We start from the raw sequence: 19,117 nt of genomic DNA, 5'->3' as shown, positions 1-19,117 counted from the left end.
TTACGCGTACGCTTGAGGTTTTCCGCCACCTCACTGAACGAGAGTCGGGAACTAAATCCGCGACCTCCGTAGTGATCGAACCATCAACCGAGCAATCTAACACCATGATGCCGATACGAGAGGCTGCCCCTTACTGGGTTCCTCCCCGAGGTACAGGGACTCACGATGATGCAAACAACCAAGATGCGAAGGGAAGGGTAGTGTACAACTGGGTCTACCAGCCATGGGACCGGCAAGAGATTCTGACATTCCGGAAATCTCTACCCGACCTACGTAAAAACCCCACTGCCTTTTATACTGAATTGGGCACAGCCCTGGGTTCGACGATTATGACCCTGGCTGACATCGACTTGTTCTTCGGGTTATGTCTACCAGCTGATGTGTGGAAGCAAATCCGGAAAGTCGACCACCTTGAGCTGTTCGGACATACCTGGTCACAACTCGACGATCTGGATAAACAACGGGGACCAGGACAAAAGCCTTTGAAATCCATTCTAGACCTTCCAGATAAAATCGTGGAGAAATTAAAAACCCTGATCCCAGAAAAGAAAGTGGACTGGTCGATAGTAACAGCCTGTCGCCAGAAACCCCAGGAGGATGTATCGGAATACTTCTCCCGGTTTGAAACGGTGTTCTCCGATTACAGCGGCCAGGACATGACCACTGCAACCGGACACCATCTGTTTGTCCAGAATTATGTTAAGGGCCTGTCATCGGAGATCTCCCAGAAACTACAGGCCAGCGAGAGTAGTTGGGCAGCCTCCAAACCTACAGCTATTCTCCAAATGGCCCAATATTATGAACATCAGAAAAATGAAAACGATAGGGCAACAGAGAAAAAGAAGAAGGACTTGAAAGAGAGGGTGATGATTGCCAAACTGCAAGGGGTGACTATAGGACGAGACCACTATCGGGGAAACTACCAGACGAACGTCCCAAAGACTACATTTCCCCAGGACCGCACTCTGACTTCCTACAGTGGACGCACAGACCTTAGAGAGAACCAGTGTGCTTTCTGCAAAGGGACTGGCCATTGGAAATCCCAGTGCCCAGTTCTTCTGGAAATAATCAAAAACAAAGACCCCAGGGACATAGCAAATGGACTGAGAAATAAGGGACAACAGCGAGGGCCCCCAAATGACACGACTAACGACAGATCAGGCAGACCAAATGAACAAGTTACTTACCTTCGGTAACGATATATCTGTAAGAAACAGTAGTTAGTATTAGATTCCTTACCTTAGAATATCCCCAGGCGTCAGTCTGGATCCGGAAACTTTTGCGTAGCAGTACCCCTGCGTGTCGGTAGGCGTCGTCTGCAGGCGTCCCCTGCGGCTCCGCGTCGTCGGCGTCGTGCGCCGTGATGACGTCGCTGGAGTATATAGACGCCGCCTCCGCGCGCTGACGTCAGTTCTTTGCACACAGCTTTTCCGCGCCAGAACACGCAGAGCCATGTGAGAACTAACACTGGTGCCATTTGAAACTAGGGCCCTGAAAGGGATGTCCTTAACCCTAGGTATCAGTTCGCAGAACGGGGAGGATGGGTGGGGCGGTAAGGAATCTAATACTAACTACTGTTTCTTACAGATATATCGTTACCGAAGGTAAGTAACTTGTTCATCTGAAAGAAACAGGTTAGTATTAGATTCCTTACCTTAGAATAGATACCCCAGCAATACCAACCCCGGTGGTGGGTCTGCGAACCAATACAAACCTACACCAGAAAGTCCTGGAGGACCGAACGGCCAAAGAAGCCATCCCTCCGGACTTGACTGTCCAGGCAGTAGTGCCTCGCAAAGGTGTGCAGCGAGGCCCACGTGGCCGCCTGGCAAATGTCCTGCAAAGGGACTCCCCGACCCAGGGCAGTAGTAGCCGCCGTGGCCCGAGTGGAATGGGCCCTCAGCCCAACAGGAGGCTCCTTCCGAGCCAAAGAGTAGCATGCTTTGATGCACAGGACGACCCACCGAGAGATGGTTCGTTTCTGCACCGCCCTTCCCTTCTTCTCACCCACGTAGCCAACAAACAGTTGGTCATCCACCCGGAACTGGCGTGTGCGATCCATGTAAAACGAAAGCGCACGTTTTGGGTCCAGACGATGGAGCCGCTCTTCATCCTTTGAAGGATGCGGAGGCGGGAAGAAGGAGGGCAAGGTGATGGACTGCCCAATGTGAAAAGCAGAGACTACCTTGGGCAGGAAAGAAGGTCTAGTCCGAAGGACCACCTTATCAGGATGAACAGACAAGAAAGGAGGTTTAACAGAAAGAGCCTGGAGCTCACTCACTCTCCTGGCAGAGGTGATGGCCACCAGGAAGGCCGTCTTTAAAGTGAGAAGACGGAGAGGACAGGAATGAAGAGGCTCAAAGGGAGCGCACATCAGGAAAGTCAAGATCAGGTTCAAGTCCCACTGAGGCATCACGAACGGAGTTGGAGGATACATGTGCGTGATGCCCTTCAAGAATCTTAACACAATAGGGGACTTGAATAAAGATGGCTGATCAGGTAGCCTCAAGAAGGCGGAAAGGGCAGAAAGATAGCCCTTGATAGTGCCCAGAGCAGAGCCCTGCCGGGCAAGGGAAAGGAGGAAGAGGAGAACCTCAGACAGAGGGGCAGAAAGGGGATCCACAGCCTTTGCTGTGCACCATGCCACAAATCTGTTCCACCGGCAGGCGTATACCGACTTCGTGGAGGGACGCCTGGCTGCCTGAATTACATCACAGACTTCAGGAGGCAAGTCAAATGGCCTCAGCTGCCGCCGCTCAATCTCCAAGCATGGAGGTGGAGACTGGACAGGTTCGGGTGGAGGACCGTCCCCTGCTGCTGCGACAGAAGGTCCTCCTGAAGGGGCAGGCGGATCGAGGGACCGACTGTCATGCTGAGTAGCTCGGGATACCAGTATCTTCGAGCCCAGTCCGGAGCCACAAGGATAACTTGGGCCCGGTCGCGCCTGATCTTCTTCAGCACTCTGGGCAGAAGTGGTATAGGCGGAAAGGCGTACAACAGACCGCAACTCCACTCGCGCCGAAAGGCGTCGCCGAGCGAGTGCCGTCTTGGAAACTCCAACGCGCAGAACTGATGACATTGCGCGTTCTCTTCTGTGGCGAATAGATCTAACCAAGGCTCTCCCCATTGCTGAAAGAGGCCTCTCGCCACGTCCGAGTTCAGACGCCATTCGTGATCCACCGAGCACCGACGGCTGAGTTCGTCCGCCCTGGCGTTCAGAGAACCTGCCAGGTGTTGAACCGTCAGAGTCACGCCCTGACGTTCCAGCCATTGCCAGAGACGCAGAGCCTCCTGGCAAAGGGTCCACGACCCCACACCGCCCTGTTTGTTGCAGTACCACATGGCGGTGGTGTTGTCCGTGAACACCTGCACTACACTCCCGTTGACAAAGGGGAGGAATGCCTTCAGTGCTAGGCGAATCGCCCGCAGCTCCAACAGGTTGATATGGAGCCGGGACTCCGCCGGAGACCAGATGCCTCTGATCTCCGCCTCTCCCAAGTGGCCACCCCAGCCCTGGAGGGACGCGTCCGTCACAACCACGTGCTCCGGTTGGGGAAGGGAGAGGGATCTGCCTCTGACCCAATCGCGGTCCGTAAGCCACCACTGCAACTGTCTCGCAGTGCCCTCCGAGATCAGGACATGGTCGGATAGGTCGCCCTGATGCTGGGCCCACTGAAACTTCAGGTCCCACTGCAGAGCCCGCATCCGCCACCTGGCGTGATGCACCAGTAGGATGCAGGAGGCCATCAGCCCCAGAAGCCGCAGCGTCAACCTGACCGAAACCCGGGATAACGGCTGAAAGATGGGAATCAGAGCCTGAATATCCCGGACCCGCCGTTCCGGGGGATAAACCCGAAACTGCGCCGAGTCGAGAACCGCTCCGATGAAAAGGAGCTTTTGAGAGGGACACAGGTGTGATTTCGGCACATTGATGGAAAACCCCAGCTCGTGCAGGAGGTCTGCCGTCATCTGAAGGTGGTGGACGACTGTCTGGGGCGAGCCCGCCTTCAACAACCAGTCGTCGAGGTAGGGGAAGACCGAAACCCCTAACCGGCGCAGATGAGCCGCGACCACCGCCATCACTTTCGTGAACACCCGTGGGGCGCTGGTAAGGCCGAAGGGGAGCACGATAAACTGAAAGTGCTCGTGGCCTACCATGAACCGCAGGTAACGCCGGTGGGCCGGCAGGACGGGGATGTGAAAATACGCATCCTGCAAGTCCAACGCTACCATCCAGTCTTGTGGGTCTAGAGCAGCCAAGACCTGAGCCAAAGTCAACATCTTGAACTTCTCCTTCCGGAGGAAGCCGTTGACGTTCCGTAGGTCCAAGATAGGACGCAGGCCTCCTTTGTCCTTCTTGGGCACCAGAAAGTAGTGGGAGTAGCAACCACACCCTACTTCTGGCCTAGGAACGCGCTCGATGGCCCCCTTGGCCAAGAGGGCCGTAACTTCCTCCTGCAGAAGTGTCAAGTGGTCCCCCGACACACGGTGGTTCTGCGGTGGCATGGCTGGAGGAGTGGACTCGAAGGGGAGGGCGTAGCCTCTTCGAACGAGCTGCAGCACCCACCTGTCCGATGTTATCGCGCGCCAGCGGGAGTGGTGATGGCGAACCCTGCCACCCACTGGCGTCACGTGAGCCCGAAAGCTCGGACTAGGAAGGCTTGGATGCAGCAGCGGGGGGAGGCGTGGACTGACCTCGCCGCTGGCCTCTACCGCCACCACGGCGGAAACCACGGCCGCCACCGCGCTGGGGAGCGTTCTGCGGCGCGTGGCTGGCAGCACGTGTGGGACCGCCCCTCCCTTGGCCACGAAAGGGGCGAAACGAACCCGTCTGCTGGCGCTGGGTCGAAAGACCCAAGGACTTGGCCGTGACCCTGGAGTCCTTGAAGCGCTCCAGCGCGTGGTCCGCTTTGTCACCAAACAGGCGACTGCCATCAAATGGCATGTCCATGAGTGTATTTTGGACGTCTGGCGAGAAGTTGGCAGATCTCAGCCAAGCATGGCGACGAATCGCCACCGTCGTGGACATAGCCCGTCCCAGCGAGTCGGTCGTGTCCAGACCACAACGGATCGAGTACCGCGCCGCATCCCGGCCTTCAACGAAGGCCCGGGTGAGCTTGTCCCGCACTTCCTGGGGGCATTGCGGCAAACACTCCTCGACCGTATCCCACAGGGAGTGGGTGTAGCGGCCCAAGAGGCACGCGGTATTACAAGACCGCAGTCCAGCGCTCAAAGAGGAAAAGACCTTTTTACCAAATTGGTCATACCGCTTTGATTCCCGATCGGGCGGAGCCGACGGGAACGCGGACTGCGAAGTGGAGGCCTGGATCACCAGACTCTCCGGGGAGGGATGGGTGGATAGGAAGGCAGGGTCGTCCGAGCACGGACGGTGACGCCTGGCAACGTTCCGGTCCACCGGTGCACCGGAAGCGGGCCTGGACCAGGTGCCCAAAAGGACATCCATCAGGGCCTCATTAAACGGCAGCAGAGGCTCCTGGGGGCATGACTGCGGTTTAAACACTTCGGTCAGAATGTTCGGCTTGACCTTCGCGACAGGGAGCTCAAGGCTCAAGGCCTTGGCAGCCCTCATCAGGACCACCGAATAGGCAGCACCTGCCTCAGACGCCACAGGGGTCGGGGAGACAAACCCAGGGTTGGGCGACTCGTCCAGACCACTGGCATCACCCAGATCACCTACCCAGTCCACATCATACTGGCAGGCACGGGATAAAGGGTCCTCAGACCCCTCCCAACCCTCTCCATACTCGTCCTCATCGCCGTATTCTGGATCGACGATATAGACCGCGGGGTCAATGGGCCCCATCGGCGCCGGATCCGGCGTCGGACGACGCCGGTCCGACTCCGCGTCAGGAGTCAGAGGGGGAATGGGGGTGGCGCCGCGTGGCGTCGGCGCCGGGGACCCGACGCCGGCCGGAACCGACGGCGGAGTCGCTGCACCGCGCGGAGGCGGTACCACGGGTTGGCCCAAAGGAACCGACGCCGGAGAGGCCGGTAGACCAGCCGGCGACGAACCTGAGGGGCCCAGCGGCGCCGAGGCCGGAGCCACCGGCGGCGTCGAGGCAGGAGCACCCGAACCGCTCGGGCCCCCAGACGGGACCGACGGGCCCGCAGGCGCCGTAGGCCCCGCCGGAGGAGACCTCGCCCTCATAGCGATGAGGAAGGCCTCGATCTCCTCACGCGACGCGCCTTCCCCAGGGACCGACGGGTATGGGGCAGACGGCGTCGGCAACCCACGCGGGGCCGCGGGGGTGGGGCCACCCGAGCCCCCGGCCGCATCACGCGGGCGTCGGGGGGAGTCGGGGGTACGATGACGACGGCCCGACTTCTTACGCTTACCTGACGAACCGGAGGAATGGTGGCGACTCCCGGAGCGCTCATGGCGGCTCCGCGATCGTTCCTTCGACCGCTCCCTCGACCTCCGACCGGACCGGGACCGCTCTCGACGCGGGGCCGACACACGGAGCTCGAGAAGCTTGCGGGACCGCTCCCGCCTAGCTTTACCAGTCAAGGCCCGACAGTCGACGCAGGACTCCACGTCGTGGTCCGCGCCCAGACACCGGAGGCAGAGTCGATGGTGGTCGGTGACCGACATCAGGCGGTCGCACTCGTCGCAACCCTTGAAACCGGGCATCCTACCGGCACCGTAGAAGATTAAGTAGTTAACAATAAACTTGGTCAAAGACCGGAGTACTGCTCTTCGGATCTGCGCTAACTGGCGCGGAAAAAAGAAGAACTGACGTCAGCGCGCGGAGGCGGCGTCTATATACTCCAGCGACGTCATCACGGCGCACGACGCCGACGACGCGGAGCCGCAGGGGACGCCTGCAGACGACGCCTACCGACGCGCAGGGGTACTGCTACGCAAAAGTTTCCGGATCCAGACTGACGCCTGGGGATATTCTAAGGTAAGGAATCTAATACTAACCTGTTTCTTTCAGATACGTTTGATCGACCCAGGCAGAACCAATATCAACAATCCGACTATGAAGACGCCCACAACTTCGCATAGGACAGCCAAGGGCAAGGGAGGGATCCAGTCGAGCTCTATGTTGACCAGCAGGGCCCTTACGTCACTGCTAAGGTCCTGGGTACCAAGTCACCATTTCTGGTAGACACTGGCGCAACACGTAGTGCGTTATCTAAACGACTGATTCCAAGGGCACCCTTGTCTGGCTCACTCATAACATCGACAGGTTTCGATGGAACGCCCTCCACCAACCCTTTGTCTGCCCCGATTCTCTTTGACGTAGAAAACAACACCACTGACACCACGTTTTTGCTCTCCTCCAATAGCCCTGACGCCATTATGGGACTTGACTTACTGAAACACTTCCGGGCGACGATCAGGTGTTCTCAAGATGGAGTTCGAGTGTTTCTTTACGACAACCCCGTTCTGCTTAGACATTGCTCTCCCCAACACATGTTTTCCATCACCGACGCTGACGCATCCCTGCTTGACACTCTGCCCCCGTATCTGTGGGCCAAAGCGGATTCGGACGTAGGGCGTATGTTAATTGACCCAGTACACATTACTGTCCGACCAGGCGCAACACTCCCGAAACTCCCACAATATCGGATATCGCCCGAGGGCGAGAAGGCATTGGTAATGATTATCCAGTCACTGATAGACGCAGGAGTGGTAGAGGAAGTAGTTAGCAACGTTTGCAACAGCCCTATCTTGCCCATCATCAAGAAACAGGGAGAGGGAGATGAGAAAGCATACCGTTTTATCATCGACCTCCGAGAGATCAACAAAGTGGTGGTACCCCAGTACCCTGTGGTCTCAGACATCACCGCCATCCTGACCTTGATTCCTTCTACTGCCACCACCTTCACCGTCATCGACCTCAAAAACGCATTCTTTTCCATCCCCATCCACCCAGACAGCCGATATCTCTTCGGCTTTACTCTAAAAGCCCGCTCATATAGGTTTTGCCGAGCGCCCCAGGGCTACACAGAAAGCCCTAGCATCTACAGCCAGGCCCTCAAAAGACAACTAGATCAAGTCCAGTTACCCGACGGAGTGGTGTTAGTACAATATGTCGATGACATCCTTTTGGCTGCCGACACTACCCCACTAGCGGTTACCGCCACCATTCAACTCCTGCACTTCCTTGCGGAAAATGGCCACAAGGTCTCCAAGAAGAAGTTGCAATTCTGCCAACCCCAGGTCACTTACCTAGGTCACCTTTTGTCCAAAGATGGAAGAAAACTCACTCCTGATCGAATCCAAACCATTCTAGACACCCCTGTCCCTAAGACCCAGAAGCAGGTTCGCTCCCTATTAGGCCTCACCTCCTTCTGCCGACAATGGTTACCAAACTTTAGCCTCGTTGTAAAACCACTGCTTTCTCTGCTAAACAAAGACTTCCCTTTCCCACTCCCCTGGACCCCTGAGTGTCAAACTTCCTTCACGGAACTGCGAGATGCCCTTTGCTCAGCCCCCGTCCTAGGTACCCCTGATTACAAAAAGCCCTTCTCCCTTTACACTCACGAAAGGGAGGGGTGCGCTTTATCTGTCCTGACCCAGGCCATTGGCCCTAGGCAACGACCGTGCGCTTACTTCTCTGCCACTCTTGACCCTGTCGCCAGAGCCTTGCCTGCCTGCCTTCGAGCTGTAGCTGCTGCTGCAATCTCTATCCGACAGAGTGAGGGGATTGTACTCTCGAATTCCCTCACGGTACTGGTACCCCATGCAGTCGACACCCTCCTGAACCAAACCAAGACACAACATCTGACGAGTGCACGACTGACTGGATACGAACTGACTTTGCTTGTGCCCCATATCACCCTGAAAAGATGCACCACACTGAACCCGGCAACTCTGTTACCCTTGCCAGAGAACGATCCCAATGTGCACCCTGTACATGACTGCGTGACTCTTACGGACGAACAAACCAGGAGTAGGGTTGATCTCAGAGACACGGCTTTCCCTGACCCCGACGGGGAGCTGTGGGTGGACGGTTCTTGCATCAAACTCCCCGACGGTACCACTTCCGCTGCCTATGCAGTCACCACGGCTCGAACCGTAGTAGAAACAGCCCGCATCACCCAGCGATCTGCCCAGGCAGCGGAACTGATTGCTTTGGCACGAGCATGCATCCTGGCCACCGGAACCACAGCGAACATTTACACCGACAGCCAGTATGCCTTCGGGGTGGTTCACCATTTTGGGCTCCTCTGGAGGGAAAGGGGATTCTTGACCTCACACGGCACACCCATTTTGCACGGGGATCTAGTCTCCGCCTTAATCGAAGCTGTCCTTCTCCCCAACAAGCTTGCCGTCATCAAATGCCAGGCACACAAGAAGGTGACAGACATTATTGGACAGGGAAATGCACTAGCCGACATCACTGCCCGAACGACAGCTGAAAATAGGACGACAACACATATGTACGTGACCAGGTCACAAGCGGAAAAATGGACTGACGTTAGAGACACTATCAGGGACATTCAAATGGCTAGCACACAACACGAGTTGACTGAATGGACACGGGTGGGATTAAAGGACGATGAAGGCTGCTGGCGGACAAAAGACACGAACAAATGGTTGCTACCTGATTCATACCTGATTCCCATACTGACCATGGCACACTCCCCTGCCCACATAGGATCAGCCCCCATGATCGAACTTGTCTCCAGAGTTTGGCACAATGATAAGATCCCAGATTCCGCCAAACGCCTGGTCCAACAATGCCTAATATGCCTGCAACACAACCCCGGGAAAGGAACTGTAGTACCCCGAGGGGGATTTGGGGTCCCTAGCCACCCATTTGAGGTCCTGCAGATGGACTACATCCAGCTAGACAGGTGCCAAGGCCTAAAATATGTACTTGTTGTGGTGTGCGCATTTAGCAAGTGGGTGGAAGCATATCCAACCCGTGACAACACCGCTATGGCCACTGCAAAGGTGCTGTTAAAGGAATTTTTCCCCGTTACGGCCTCTGTCGTATTCTATGGAGTGATAATGGCCCCCACTTCATAGCCGAAGTTATCCAGCTCATCTTAAAGGGGTTGGGTATTAAACAGAAATCCCACGCAGTCTTCCACCCCCAATCTGCAGGACTTGTTGAGCGACACAATGCCACACTAAAACTTAAACTGGCCAAGATAGTGGCTACCACGGGTCTGAAATGGCCAAACGCCCTCCCACTGGCATTACTATCGATGCGCTCTACCCCCACCCGACATCACTTAACTCCTTATGAAGTTGTCTTCGGTCGACCCATGAGTGTCTGGTCTGCCCCAAAACCAACCTCCATTCATGACGTCCCGGACGTCCTAATGTCTGATTATCTGTATAAATTGACTGAAACTCTGTCTGTCATTCATCAGCAGGTGCAGCAGGCCATCCCCGATGCTTCCAGGGGTCCGGGCCACACCATCCAGCCTGGGGACTTCGTGCTGATCCGGAATTTTCAGCGATCGAAGAGTTTGGAACCCCGGTGGACGGGCCCCTGGCAAGTGTTGATCACCACTCGGACAGCTCTTCGAGAGGAGGGGAAGAAGCACTGGCTGCACGCCCATCACTGCAAAAAGGTCTCCTCAGCCCTGGCCACAGCAGACAACGTCAGTACCCAAGAGGAGCTCCTGAACAAAGACCGACCATCATTGAACTGCTATCCCGACACAGAGACACTTGAACTTTCAAAACATTCTGATCCCACTGTGCCATCTCGAGAAGGGTATTTCCTGCGTCGAAAGGAGGGAGCTTCGGCTAAGTAGGCCGCTGACTAGGTTAAATGGTCTCAGAACGGTGACCCAACACTACCAAGGGTTACCTGGAGAGAAGCTAAACTAAGTCTGTGGTTCTGCCCACTACCGAGCACCTTGAAAACGAAGATGATGGAAGCGCCAAATAAGAAGACGATGGAGACAACAGGAAATACCCGCTGCAGAGATCCGAGAACAGACAGACTCCACAGCTCAAAGACAATTGCACTTTTTATCGCAATCCTCTTCTGCTTTCTCCTCATGACCACGCTCTGGATTATGGAAGAACATGCACCTGCTCATGAAACATTCCTAACCACTGCTCAGCCTACCACCATGAAGGAACATTATCTGATTTCACTCTCTCCTCAACTAAGAGAGAGGCGAAAAGAATTTTGGAATAACTCTTTCGTGCAGCTGCTTCACCAACACAATCTTGCCACCAATGTCACCAACTGCTGGATCTGTGGGTTGCTACCCCATGCCACTGGACATTCAATACCATTCATCCCTTCACCCTTCTCTGTTCACGGCTCCTGCCTTGCTTGGCTGATCCTCCTGCAAGAAAGCTATAAGGACAATGCCACCTCCGGCAGAACTGTAACGCATTTCTCCCACGGGGCCCGGCGAAACAAAACGAAGATACACTTCTGCCCGCAGACCTCCAACGATTCAATCCAAATGGACATCCCGGCTAAAGAGCGGATCGAAATGCAGGTGTTCAACGATCCGACCAGACCCACCTTCTCCTATTTGCGGAAACGAACGGCTGCCACTCTGACTGTGGCCTTGTCGGTCATCAACGTCACGGGCCACATGTGTGTAGAAGGATTAGGGACACAGCTGGTGGGCCGCAGCGCTTGCCGCTTCACCAGAACTTTGGATTCCACGGATCCACCGTCCTTTGTGTCATCACCAAACATGTATTTCGTCTGCGGCACCAAGGCCTACACCTGGCTCCCCAAAGGCTGGGGGGGCACTTGTTTCATCTCCTTCATCCTTCCTCCGACTTATGTGGCCCCAGCGAATCACCATAGACAAAAACGAGCCAAAGACATTGAGCAAGCCGACTCAACAGGAGCACAGTTCCTCGATGCTATGAAAGGACTCGTCCCCCTCTGGGGCCCGATGGCAAACAGCCGTGCCATCCGACACCTGACTCAGGCAGTCGAGACCACCATGAACATCACCGCTGGTATCTTTGCTAACAACACTGCCGAGCTCCAGGCGGTCCGTCTGGTGGCTCTCCAGAACCGCCTTGTTCTAGATGTGGTTCTGGCGGACCGTGGAGGAGCATGCCGCATTATTGGGTCCAGCTGTTGTACATACATACCGGACAACTCACCCTCAGTGTACAAAGCCATTGAACATCTTCACAGACTCTCTTCGGAAGTCCACCAAGAACAAGAAGAATGGTCACTCGGTGGTTGGTTCTGGGACTCCGTTAAGAACTGGGGCTGGAGACTGCTCACCATTATCCTGATCCCTGTAGTTGTAATATGTGGTCTATGCTTAGGAATTCAATGTCTGCCACCTTTGTGTTCTTTATGTGCAAGTTGTATTTTCCCCAAAACTGTGGACTTAGAAAGCGAACACATGAGAGCATTATACGATACCGAGGTCAGGAATTTGATGAAAATTGACATTGAGTAGGCAAGTTGGCTAGATATGTTGAAAAGGGAGGACTGTTGAAAGTTAGGCTGAAACCGTCAACATTATCGGCGCCCTCTTGCTCTTCTCGAACCCTTTTCGTGCACGTAAACAGCCGCCATTTTGAACACCATGGCTTCCCTGCCCTTTTCTGATAACCAGCGCGTCTCTCTCCCTCCCCTAGCCTCACGGGCATCCCCCGCATGCTGACAACCCCCTCGCCCTCACATGTCTCGGGTCATAAACCCCTCCCCAGCGCAGCTCTGCCTCGGAATCCCATCCTGTTCCCAGCACGACACCTCCCTTCATTCCTCTCATGGTCCCAGGTCCTTTTGATGCAAACCCTTTTTCCTGTGTGCCCATTTGTCTTCCCCGTTCCCAGGTCGCCATCTGGCTCTGCGGATACTGTTTATTACCCCCAGTACTGTAGGAAGCTTCCCTCATCAAAGGACCCCCGAGTTGATCAAAGCCCCCACCCCATGAGATCCGATCGAACCCCACGCGTTCCGTGAATCGGCGGAATATCCAACTGCGCGATGATCACCACCTGTTGTGACCGGGGTGGGGACTTCAACTGTAACTATGTGTGGGAACGGACCTGGGGGGGAGATGCCGAGGATGTCTTTTCGTACATCAAAGTATTAACGAGGATGTGTTTCATGCAATAAAGTGATTAACTTGTGTATAAGAGGCCAGGCCTCAGAGATGCGGGTAGAGCACCCCAGAACGATACCCGCTGTCTGTTTTGCTGTGTTCTCCTCCGGAGAGAATAAAACCCTGTTTCCTGCCTTCCAGTCTCCAGCGCCTGCCTCTTCATTAGTTAAATACCTTGTGGGTTCAAGAGGCGACACCGCCGGGCAATACTTAAGGATCTTATATTCTGGTTGGTAGTGTCACCCTTTTACAATAATGGGCGTCTAGCACAGCTTCTTGGGCGACAGGTAAAGCATGAAAATTAAAAAATTAAACACCAAACGGGAAATACCATCGGTGTGCCCCTTCCCTGGGCCAGGTATCCACCTACTATTACTGCATTGAGCCTCTAATCAGAAGCCCATCAGTTCTACTATTGCTCCCTTCTCGGTCATCCATCTATCCCACTGCAATCAGTACCCTGGTCACCATGACATGTTACTGCCTCAGGCCTTCTGTTGCCAAGCGCGAGCAGAGCATCGGCAAGCGCGCACTTAGGGCCTGGCCCCCCGGCCCCCGCCACCTACTTGATCTAGATAGCGGCGGCCGGTCTGCCCCAATGGGCGACCGGCCGCTTATCACTTCCGGGGCAGGACGACGCACTTCCGGTGCGACTGAGGGCGGAGCCTGGTGACCTATTTAGGTGCTTGGGGCAGGGACCCTGGCCTCTCCTTCCTCTGTTGCACCGGATCGTGGCGGCCTCCCAGAAGCGCCCCCCCCCTCCTACAGCCCCTTATGATAGTTTTAAACTCCCACCCACCCGTCCCTTTAGCTCAGTGGATTCGAGGGGCGTGTTGCGGTAGAAAGACCTTGGAACAGTACAATTGACCGACGGAATGGACGGGAGTCCGCCTTGCGTACTCCCTAGGCTAGCACTGAGGGGGGAGACGGTAAGCTCTCCGCTGTGAAATAGGGCCCCGGCTGGGGAGGCTAGGGCGACAGGTTACGAGCCTCCTGGGTTCCTGGTCAGCCTGGTGGTCGGAGGGTGGGCCCCTGGAGAAGGCGGACAAGGATCAGAGGTTGGGGGCCCACTCCTCATGGGGCGCAGGTGGGTTGCACCTCGCGTGGATGCACGGCATGGAAGTGGGAGCCGGAAGCCCCCCCTTAGTGCTGGAGGATTAGAATCTTAATCTGGCGGAAGAAGATCAGGAAGTTAAGAATAAAATTGTGTTGATAACTGCATGTAATGAATTTTGAAATGCCTTGTCATGTTTATGAAATGTCAAAATATTAAACATGGCCGTTTTACACCCACACAAATCTCTGTTGTTGATTCTCATGTGGGTTGTCATGTTTTAAGGAGGGAGCGGGGAGCATGCTGGGGGATCCGGGTCCTATTGGAATGTAGGTAGTCAAATACGGAACCTTTTAGTCAAATACGGAACCTTTTCACAATTATATATATATATATGTATATATTTTTGTAGTTTTAAGTAACACGACAGTCTGTTGTCTGTCTTTATTGACATGTGACCAGCAATGCACGGAAGTAAGGGGGCGTGCACAGTGTGTGTAGAATATTTTAAAAAGATAGTGACGTGTTTTCAGCTGAATGTGATCAAGGGCTCTGGAAGCCCGAAACGCGTCGATGTAGGCTGTGTGAGGAACGCGAATAAACTTACATCTTGCCTGACATTGCTGTGGTGGTCCGAGTTCCTTCTTCGCCGAAGCGCAGTGTGTGGTCGGAAGTAGCGGGAATCAATTGGCATATATAACACCAAAATCCCAGCAGTGCCACCATCCAGAACAGCGGCGCAGAACCAGGAAACAGACTCCACAGGCAAGACTTAGTGCTCAGAGATGTTTAATCACAGCATCAATTGTCCAAATGACCCGTTTCGGCCGCCAGACATGCGGCCTTGATCACATTATATATATATATATATTCATATATATATACACACATATATATATATATATATATATATATATATTTTTTTTTTCACAACAGGAACACCAGGCCGCACGCTAAGACTGTATTTTCATGCTGCCTTTGTCAGAAGGCAGCATGAAAATACATTCCACTTACACCTATATTACACTAGTGAGTAAAGTACTGGGGCTAATCCTTCCTGCTCGCCGCTCATTTCAATATTGCCTGAAACACGCAGAACTGCAGCTTTCACAAGAACACACAGCAAAGCCAAGGCAGGAGTGCCACTCCGAGGATAGCAGCCACAGAGATTTCACAGCTGACTACACCGCAAGGCAGCGCCTCATTATCAGTAATGTGAAGCGCTCTGGATATGGCACTTAAGAGATTAACCCTCTCCTCCTCGAGTGAACATTCTCTCGGCAGATAAGGCCCCGTCTGGGCTGGCTCTCTGGGACGGCCCACCCCTTCCATTAGGAGCAGACGGCTCTGTATGTAAATAGCGGTTATCAGGCTGATGAGGTGCGAACACGCCACTCTGTTGTTTTCCTTATTTACAAAGCCCCCCTAGATTCTGTAAAATGGCGGCCTGCTCTGCTTTGTGTACATAGTTGTGCTGTATTCAGCACGGCTAATTAGACCCGAGTGGGACAGTAGACGACGACGCCTCCAATTCACAACTGCGGTGCAGTGAAACTATATACAGGCAAGCAGTGTTTATTACGCCAATTGCCTGACCCGGATGTAAACAGCGTGGAGACAATAGAGCATTATCAATACAATGGCGCAATCAGTAGACAATGAGTAAATAAGATGGCAACGGCAGAGTGTTTGTTGGGAAGTGTGAGCGGGCCAGGGAAAGAGCAATAGGGTGGAGAGTCAGAGTAGGGTGGGGAGTCAGAGTGGGGGCTAGGGAGCCATGTGGTCCGTCGGCTAGACTGACGACTTTGGTGCTGGAAACCAGGGTACGAGCCTCGGGGTCGCGTCCACAGCCTGTGATTCTGTCTGGGCAAATCACTTAATCTCCCCGTGCCTGAATGTGTAATGTAAATAGGGTGCTCATGTACAGCGCTCCAATACCTTCGGGTCGAGTTCGCGCTATATAAATATGCAAAAAAAGAAAGAAAAAAAAGCCATGTGTGAAACCCACTTGTGAGGTGGCAAGGCACTGGCAAAGAAAGAGCTCGGTGAATCAGGACGGCAGCACAGGGCAAGAGAAAGAGTGGGGTGGGGAAGGGAGTAACATCAAGTAAAGCAGAGAGTGCAGTACTCAGGCCAGTAGATTGTTGTTTACTACCAGCGCTTGTGTTTACTCCAACCAAGTTTCTGTAGCATAGTAATACAAATGTTACCCTACTCTGAAATTTGTTGGGCAGAGTTTAAAACTACTACACACTTTGGCCCTGAGTGGTTGCAGTTCGAAGCTGTCTAGAAGCACTTTAGTGAATACTCTAGGCCCCATTACAAGGTAAACCAGTAGCATCTGCCAACTCCCTGTGGAGTTACTTTTGTCAAGGGGGTAACTCCATGTGGGTGGGACGCTGGGAGTCTCCTATTAAATCAGACAATAACCAAGAGGGTCACTAAGTCTGGTCCAGAGACCCCTGGTTAATCCTTATTTTGATCTGGTGTTTCACCCCATAACTCGCACCTGCTTTTGGTAGGCTGGGTTTCTGGGAGAAACCATGGAGTTACACACCGCACCCCTTTATCTCAGGGTGTTTTTTAATCTCTGCGTTCTCTCTTCCTGTTTTTCTTCCATCATCTTCCTTCGTTTTTCCCCTTTTACTGCATTTTTCCTTCTGCTTCTCAGCCACAGTCTGATGAATGAAAAAAACAGTAATTGCCCCCAAAACTGAGTGCAGGCGAGCCTCACCTGACACCACAGACTCAAATTAAGCACTGCTTGAGGGTGCAGCCTGTCCTTGATTATTAGCTAAGAAGAAAGAAAAAATGCTTTGGTTTGAACTGCATGTTCATAACATCTTTACTTAGAATTACTCCTATGATATCAGGATCCAAAATTAACTCACTTAACATAATATGCCATTATTGTTTTCAGTTAACTAAGTGCGCTTACCAGTAATGTGCAAACTAAATCTCTGGGGCACAAACAGAGAACTAAAGGCGTGTTACCTGACACAGTAACATGGCGGTGTAGAGTTGCTTAAAGCTCTGGCGGGCTTAATGCATTTATAATTGCCTTACCGCGTGATTCCTAAATTAAAGGGCACTGGTTTGAATAGTATTAATGGTGTGGTTTTCTTGCATGGTCGCTTGAGACTGCAAATGGCCAGCCTGGAGCCTTCGCAAATTGAAAAGTAAAGTTGACTGATAGTGCTTGTCTACCTTTATGAGTGAGCAGTGTAATTATATAGCATGTAAAGTAATGTGCAAGTACACATATAATACACAATACACTGTCATATACACACACACACACACACACACACACACATATACATACAATAATACATTGCCTATGAATATAGATGGATATATCTGTGTGTGTGCGATTATTAAAGGTTTGGGTACTATTATTGCACATAATGTCATAATCGCATGGAATCGAGACATGGAAAATATTTCAGGGTTCCTATAAAATATAAGTTTCATTATCATAATGACAAGCTGGATACTGCTGTGTAGAGCTTCACCATTTTCTAGTATTATTTGGCAATGAAGGAACAAATTATGTGGCAAGGTTATCTAAATTATGCAGAACGAAAAGGCAATCACATTCTCTAGTATTATTATTATTTTGACCCATATGAAGTAGAAACAATATTATTGTTGAAACATTGTTATTTTGCAAAATATATGGTAAATCCATAATTATACAGAAAACCCTGCAGCCACATAATTGCATAAACCCACTAGCCCTAACAGTTGTCCATTGTTTTATCAACAATGTATTCATGAAACATAAACAAACCTTTATTTATTTATTTATAGGTTTTTATAGCGCTATGAATAAACTCCCAAAGGAGTATCTCCGCGCTTATGACACCTAGAGTGGAGAGCTTAGATGGAGCTACGGGGAGATATTTTAACACTTTAATACCAAAGGTCTAGTAAAAACCAGCGGATAAATGCTTAGCATAGGCTAAACAGAAAAGTTTTCAGACATTTTCTGAATTCTAGATGACTCCCACACTGTTTTAAAGAAAGCGGGAGGGAATTCCAAAAGCTTGGGCCTACCACAGACAAGGTCCTACCTCCTTGCCTTGCTTTGGTGATTTTTGGAATGTTCAACAAGAGCTGTTCACCAGACCTAAGGGTACGTGTAGGAACGTAGGGAACAAACTTAGTAGCAAGATACTCAGGTCCTAATTCATTGAGGCCTTTGTGGATTATACAGCCGATCTTAAAATTCACTCGCTGCCGTATTGGCAACCAATGAAGTTTGTGCAATAGAGGTCTAGAAGGAGACCTAGGGGGAGCATTGAGCACCAACCTCGCTGCTGTATTTTGTACCACCTGTAGGCGGTTGAGGACCTCTTCGTTAGCTCCTGCCAGGAGGCCGTTGCAGTAATCAAGGCGGCTGATAATCAGAGCTTGAACCAGGGTTCTCCTATAAGAATCCGGAAGGAAAGGAAAAATCCTCCGGAGGAGACCTATTACGTGGAAGCATGTTCCTACCGTAATGGAGACATGATGTTTCATAGTCAGCTCTGGTTCTAGTCTGACTCCTAGGTTCTTGATCACTGTTTTGGGCTCAGGGACTGGGCCCAGATCAGGAGGCCACCAGTCAGGGGACCATAGGACCTTGACATCACCAAAAAGCATAACCTCCGTTTTTCCAACGTTGCATTGGAGGAAATTGGCGGACATCCATCTTGCAACTGCCTTCATTCCGTCGGAGAATGATTGTATTATCTCCGGTGTAAGATGTTTTAAAGGGAAGAGCAGCTGCGTATCATCAGCATATGATACTGGGTGGAATCCATAAGCTCTAGTTACACCTGCCAAGGGGGCCACATAGGTGTTAAACAGGGTTGGGCTCAAACAAGAGCCCTGCGGGACCCCCTTGGTGATGTTAACCTCCTCCGACCTAAAATCACCCATGGTGACAGATTGGGTGCGGTTGGAGAGAAAGCTTCTGATCCAATCCAGTGCCATACCACCGATTCCACTCTCAGCCAGGCGTTCGATAAAAATGTTGTG

The 19,117-nt window shown here is 52.6% G+C and overlaps 1 protein-coding gene across 1 annotated transcript in view; it reads right to left on the bottom strand.

The window, feature by feature from the left end:
* Positions 1–19,117, bottom strand: part of PARD3B (par-3 family cell polarity regulator beta) — a 2,182,026-nt gene that overhangs the window by 51,763 nt on the left and 2,111,146 nt on the right. The gene's annotated exons all lie outside the window — the stretch shown is intronic.

Source organism: Lissotriton helveticus, chromosome 3_1 (assembly GCF_964261635.1).
Source record: "Lissotriton helveticus chromosome 3_1, aLisHel1.1, whole genome shotgun sequence".
NCBI classification, from domain to species: Eukaryota; Metazoa; Chordata; class Amphibia; order Caudata; family Salamandridae; genus Lissotriton; species Lissotriton helveticus.
The sequence above is the reverse complement of the archived record's forward strand: the minus strand, read 5'-3'. Positions and strand labels throughout refer to the sequence as shown.